Consider the following 7336-nt stretch of genomic DNA (forward strand, 5'->3'; position numbering starts at 1 on the left):
GCTCTGTCATACAGAAACGTTTTAAGCCTGATCTTGAAACTTGCTAAGAAGTCTGACACCCGGACCGACACCGGAAGTTGGTTCCATGGAAGAGGAGGCTGATAACTGAAAGATCTGCCGCCCGATTTATTCTTGGAGACTCTAGGAACCACTGCATCTAGGAAGCGGAGTGGCCTACTAGGATTAGATGATTAGATAGTGTTTCTCTGATGTGCTTAGGGCCAAGTGCAATAACTTCAGTTTTGTTCGAATTAAGGAGTAAAAAATTTTGCATCATCCAGACTTTTGTATTGAAGACATATCTGCAGTCTGAACTATCTGACTGAATTATTTTGGCTTCATTGATAAATAGAGCTGAGTGTCATCTGCAAAACAGTGAAAGTTGATGCTGTTTCCTGATAATGTTGCCTAGAGGAGGCAGATAAAGAGTGAAGATGATTGGTTCAATGATGAGCCCTGTGGGACTCCATAACTCACTACAGTGCATGAGGAGGAGCTATTTTTAACATGAACAAACTGACGTCTATCTGATAAATAGGATTGGAACTAACTTAGTGCAGATTTTTTAATGGCAATTTTGTCACGGTGACATCTGCCTGATCACTCTCTCCGGACACACCCACCTGCCTGGAAATCACTTTCATTCCCTGCACCTGGTTCGCCCCACCCATCAACTCCCCTGGGGCTCATTCCCCATCAGTCTTTATATACATATACCGGTCTATTTTCCCCTGCTCTCTGCCAGGTTGTCAAGTGGGTTTTCTTGCCTAGCATTCCAGCGTTCATTATCAATCTACCTGCCTGTCTGTTTCCTTAACCCTGCCTATTTACCCGGTCTTAGAGATTCTGCCTAGCCCTTGGATTATTCTGCCTGATCTGTCTGCTTGCCTGCCTGGTTTCCTGACCCCTGCCTGTCTCTCTGGTCTAAAACTTCTTCCTAGCCCCTGGATTTCATCCGCATTATCTGCCTGCCTGTCTGTTTACTGACCCCCCCCGCCTGTTTTTTGGGACTGATTAAAGCCTGTTCGACTCACTACTGTATCTGTGTCCATGCTTTTGGGTTCCTCTGTTCTGAGATCGGATAAATTTCATGTTCCAGTCTCTGTAGTAAAATGTTATAATTCATTGTGTCAAATGTAGCACTGAGATCTAAGAGAAGAAGTGTGGAGGTGATCAATTGTCTGAAGCCATTAGAATATCATGGAGACTTGAACCTGATTTAGAGCCCATGCTGTGATGGGCTCTAAATCCTGATTGAAACTCTTCAAGTAACCCGTTCCTATGCAGATGGTCGTGCAATTGGTTTGCTATTGCTTTCTCAAAGATTTTAAAGATGAACGGAAAGTTCAGTGACTGCAGGGTCTGAGGTACATAACCCAAAGATAGGGTCAAATTAATCAATCATTAATCAAAAAAATATTTTGACCTCCACCTTGCCTGCTAACATACGCTATTTCTGCTCATACATTTACCTTCCCTGCATGACAATATTACTCTCTCTGCTAAGGTGATAACTTTTGTTTATTGCAATGCTTTTATAACCCTCCACATGGATCTCTTCATGATCACAACGGGGTGGACTCGGGCCTGCTCCCCTGGGGTCGGCTCTTTGGCAGCATTCTCAATGTACCACCAACGGATGTGGGGCAGAGGAGGCCACCTATCCTTCCTTCCTGGTGTCACCGTGGCTTTGTCCTGCGTCTCCACCATGCTGGGGCCAGGGGGTTTGCAGTAGATGAAGTCCCCGTGCATCCTGGGGGGAGGGGTCCTGCCCTCCCAGGGGATGAAGGGGAGTGGGCGGTGCCCATCAACGGCCGGCCAGTGTTGTCTCTGCCCCTACAGTCCTTCCCCCTTTGGGTGCTTTGCCAGTCTCCGCCTGTGTGGGCTCTCGGGTGAGCTTTACTGCCTGATGCAGATACACATGGCTTGAAGACAGTAACTCACAAACCCGTGTGTCACAATACAACACAACGTTAGTGTGAGGAAGCGAGGAAGCTGTTGCGCAAAAATGGTTTCATAACTTTGTAGACAGAGAGAGAGAAGGTGAGCTTTCCACGTCACACTGTTTGATCCTCGTACGAAAGCTGTAAACACTGAAGCTAGCTGGAGCTAGTGGGCTTAACTGGAGTGTTTATGAAGATGTCCAAAGGGAGGAAAAACATCAAGGAAAAAGTTGAAATCAACAGTGAGGTGTCTACTTTGGCTGCTGACACAGAGACAGTTGGTAACAATGGATGCTGTTAGGAAACTTGTCAACCAGATGCTGAATCAACAGAAAGCCCACTATGCTGAAATGCTGGACAGGCAGGTGGACACGTTCAGTAAGTTTGTGCGCATGATCATGGATTCCATCAACAAGCATCTAGATTCCATGAATAGAAATAGTCAAGAAATCAAAGACAGCATGCACTACACCTAGCAGGAGGTTGATGACAAAAACCAAACCTAGTATTTGTGGACCGCAACACTCTGGAAAGCAGGATGCGCACCATCTGCAACAGACTGCTGACACTGGAGATCTGATTTTTGACTGTATTAAAGAATCTGCTGGAGAGAAATTAGCAGTAGCGGAAAGGCAGGTCCACAGCATAATTTATTATAATTTAAAGCTTGATGCTCGCGTCATACGAGCACCATACTGGAGTGCACCACAGGCCCATAGTGGCAAAATTGCTTAATTTCAAAGACAGAGAGAACTGAAAAGAGCTGCCCTTGGCATCTTTTTAAGCATGGACCTTTCCAAAACAGTGAGGCAAAACAGAAAGGAGCTGTTGCCTAAACTGAAGGAGGCAAGTGACAGAGGGGACATTGCCTATCTCAAATATGATCGCCTTGTTGCCCATCCACCAAGTGAAAAACAGGACAGGTTAAATCGCAGCACCAGCACGCTCTCTCCGGTCACATCCACTCTGAAATATAGAGTGATCTAGATCTGGACACACAGGTATATGAACTTGCAGAGTTACTCTATTTTTTAATTTTATTTAAATTTTTCCTTTTCATGTCAGTCTTCTAGAGGGTGACTTGGCAGTTTCTTACTGTTGATAATTTTCCTGAAGGTAAGTATTGCATCTTTATCAAGACTTTTATTGATGACAATATTTTTCATATTATTCCTTAACATACTTTCTATTCCCCATCAGTTTGTATGCAGGACTTGACTGATATTGAGAGAGCTTTCAGAGAGTGTTCTCCCGCCACAGCCGCTGCAACCAAGGCCGGAGGATTCTAGACACTGTGGCTGAAGAAGCAGGTCCGTACAGGGAAAGAAAATCATTTCAGGACCCTGAAGTCTCAAACCGGGAGGATCAGTGATCTGAGATTAAAGGAAAAGGAAAGCATCTCAACTGCAGAAAATCCTGGAAAAGATCCCACGAATCTTCAAGCAGCTCTTCAGGCAGCTCTTCTCCTTCTTCTTCTTCTTCTGCCAGCAGCAGCTGTGACAACAGCGTTTGTCTTGTTAAATGCAAGTCTTTTTTCTTTTCGTGTTGTTTTCTACTCTAAAAAGAAAAACAATGCTATTATTTCAAACTGTGCACCTGCATTAACCGGCCAGGTGAAACAGGCTGAAGCCAGTGTCAATGGCGCTATACAACATCCTTGTATAGAAGGAAGGAAAGAAGAGCTAGGTACCACCGAAGGAATCCATGCAGAAGGTGCACAGAGCTCAGGAAGATTCTTTGAAAGGTTGTATGCATTGGCATATGAGGGTATGATGTTTTAACATGGTTTTTAAAAAACAAACAAAAAAAAACAAACAAGAGGTGACATGACCCAAAAGGTAGGTTCAGGGACAGAGGGAGGGGGAGGGCCAGGGGGTGAGGTGGAGGAGGAGGGCAAGGGGTTGAGTAGGGGGAGAGAGGGGGAGAGGCAGAGGAGGAAGGGGATGGGGAGAGAGGGGCTGAGGAGGGGGATGCAGGATCTCTGAGGGTAGTGATTAGAGACAGTTTCAACAACATAGAAATAAGACAAACTTGATGAGACAATCCATTGGGCATACCCGATTACGGAGACTTTTACGGTGGTGTGATGGGAGCTGCTCATGAGCTGTCTGAAAGACTCTTCTCACAAGCACAACCTTGTGACATTGTACAGATGGCGATGAGAAGGGACAGGCTGAGTAAGTGCGTTTCCTCTGTAGTAAGAGCAGAGAGCGCTAACGGGGGTCTCTCCCCCTTTCAGGATCCCCTAGACAAACTGGTGCAGTCCAACATGTCTGTCATGATGGACAGTGATCTGGAATCATTGGTGCAGTTGATTCGCAATCCTCGTGGTGGAGGGAAAAGAATTGTAGATAAAATGTTTGACGAAGAGGTTTCGGAAAAGAAGAGAAGATTTTTGTACATGGTGGAAAATCCACACAACAAAATGTGGTTCGCTATTAATTTGGAACACCTGTTGCATAACCATCTCTGCGATAGAGAGGCTGACAGAAAGGTTAGAGAGATTCAGATGGCTGTAGGTTTTGATGATCAGACAGAGGTGACCCTTGATGATGTATGGAAATTTGAGAATGCCGTGGATTGTAAAATTGTTGTTGTCAGGAAGTCCAACTCTTTGTTCACATTTGGTTTTGTTTTCATGTCACTAACTCTCCTGTGATTTCAGATCCCGCCCCCTTGTCTACCCAGGCAATCTGCCCATTAACTGCACCTGGTTTTCCCTGCCCATCTCCACACCTGTGGCTCATCCTCCCATTTGGCCTTCAGTATATATACTAGTCCCTTTTCCCCAGCCCTCTGCCAGATTGTCTTGTGTTCCTGCCAAGCTATCCAGCATTTTTTTCCCTCCTGTTCTGCCTGTCTTGGGCTCCGGATTTCTTGCCTGTCCCTTGTCAGATTTATTTGCTGGTTTGCCTCATTTTCTGGTTGTCTACTAAGCCTGAACTCTTAAGTAAAGAGGACTTTTCCTGCAACCTGATTGTCTCAGTGTCATGCATTTGGGTTCAAATCTGTACTTGTGATTCTCACAGTTGTGTTTTACAGAAACAAAGGCACACAAGCCCTCTCCAAATTTCACACCCCTGACCCAAGAAGGAGCAAAACTGTGTTTTATGTTTTTACATCAAAATCACTATTATGGTATAAAAAATCTGAAATCCTTTCTAAGAGCCCCTCATGTGTGCAAGTACATGGAGTACAACAATGTTTGCAGCCACCGCTGTTGAGAAACCAGAAACAGAATGTGTAGCAGAATTGTTTACTTTGGATGAAGAATAGGGTATGTTACCTGACTTTTTTTTTTTTTTTTTGGCTGCAAGTCTCTCCTCTCTCTCCCCATATTTCTGTCTTTTAACTGTCAAATAAAGTTGTCTTGTGCATGAAAAAAAGTGCAGGTATTCCCAAGATTTAGTCATAAAATCCATCAGCTAAATAATACATGAGTTAAATAAGGTAAGAATCTCTTTTGTTGTTTTATTTTTCACAGCTCTGTTAAATGCTGGAGACATATGAATAAACAACTCATGCAGCCTTAACAGGGGTGGCTATTCTTTAATTATACTACTTTGAAAAAAAATACTTTAATTATAATACTACTAATACTATTTATTTAAAAGCAAAGGCTCTATAAAGGCCAGCTATCTATCTAAACTCCATGGATCCAGATGTTTCCAGATCCAGAGGAGGAGAAGAGGGAGGGTTTTCTAAAAACCCCTCCGCAGAACATTGTAAGGGATAAAAGGGGATTTCTCTTAAAAAATTCTTCATTTCAGAAAAAGTTTCGTGTTGTGTTTGACAAGAGAGGTTTGCTGCCTACGGGTGAGCCTTTACCTTTTGGTTTTTAAAAAAATGTCTCACCCTGTTGAAGAAATTGATTTTTCATGCCAGATTGTGGGACCTAGTGGACGTGGAAAAACTTTTTTTGTAAAAAATGTATTGGAAAATTGTCAACATGTTATGAACCGTGTACCTGAGAATAATGTATGGATTTATATTTCTTTTATAAAGAGTTTGGTCTAGACCGGCTCTATATGTAAAGTGCCTTGATGTAACATTGTTATGATTTGGCGCTATACAAATAAATCTGATTTGATTTGATTTGATTCAAAGCACGTACGAAGAATTGCAAAAGAAAAAGAAAAATATTACATTTGTTGAAGGACTGCCGCAGTCTTTTGAAGATGCTCAATTATTTTCCCCTGATGATCTGCAACCCTGTTGCAAAGATATCTCTCCCTCGTCATACAAGATGACAGAGGCGGCAGTGAAGAGACTGCCTACACCCGCTGCTGAAGAAGAAGAAGAAGAGGCGCAGCCGCCACGACAACAACAACAACAGGATGAGACGGTCTCTGAAGTACTGTTAAACCTTGCTCCTCGCGACCGTAAAAATGCCTCCTCTATCATGAAGAAATTAAGCAAAAGCAATGGCGGATGGATTCCAAAGGGTGAATTTGTTCATAAGGTAAAGACTGTGAGAGGTTCTCATATACATTTGTCCGCATCTTATAATAAATAATCCCAGAGACCGACACCTAAGGGCTGAATGTTTATTTTTTTTAATACTCTGACGGAGGTCAACATTCTCCTATCCACTGTGAATAACCCTCAAGCTCGCAAACAATACAGCAGACTCAGAACGGGGGATGAGGAGGAGGAGGAAGAGGAAGAGAGTGTTGGTGGTGGTGGTTTTGAAACCGCTCGCAATAAAATCATCCTATCCCCGCTATGGAGCATGCCATCCGAAGAGAGAAGAGATGATGAAGAAAAGACCCCTCATCGGTCTACACCCTCGGTGGGAAAAAATATAGAAAGAAGAAACCTCTGTGGATCAAATTTCCTCCCTAAACAAAATTAGCATTTCCAACAAAGTTGGAATAAGTTTTCATGTTCACCCAGGCCAACGGGGAGAGAGCATTGCCCTCTGTTAAGGCCACTGCATGTACTACAGCGTGACTCGGAAGTGAAAGCGGCTCTCTCGCACAGGCCTTTGTTGGGTCCATTGGTGATGACCAGCCAGTCCAGAGCTCCCACCGTGTCTTTGTAGAATAGCCCGGCGCTGAACTGACTCTTTAAGGTGTCTTCTGAAAAGTTGAGTAAAGTTTCTATCATGGCACAATCTGTCTCCCTGAATAACGTTGCATTGACTGAAAATTGTATTCAGACTCACGCGGATGTCCTTGGCCAGGTTCAAACCATCCACGTTGGTGATTTTCACCCTGAGGTGCAGCAAGATGTCATTCAGATCCAGATATTTGTCTTCTGTGAATGTTTGACGACGAACTCCCATGTCCTTCCAGATGCTGTGGGCTACCCCACCACATCTTTGGGGTTTCTCTCTGTAAGACCAACCTTCGCCTCTTGCCCCGTGGTTTTGCGTTCATCTTCCTTATGTC

The sequence above is a fragment of the Echeneis naucrates genome, chromosome 6 (genome assembly GCF_900963305.1).
Source record: "Echeneis naucrates chromosome 6, fEcheNa1.1, whole genome shotgun sequence".
NCBI classification, from domain to species: Eukaryota; Metazoa; Chordata; class Actinopteri; order Carangiformes; family Echeneidae; genus Echeneis; species Echeneis naucrates.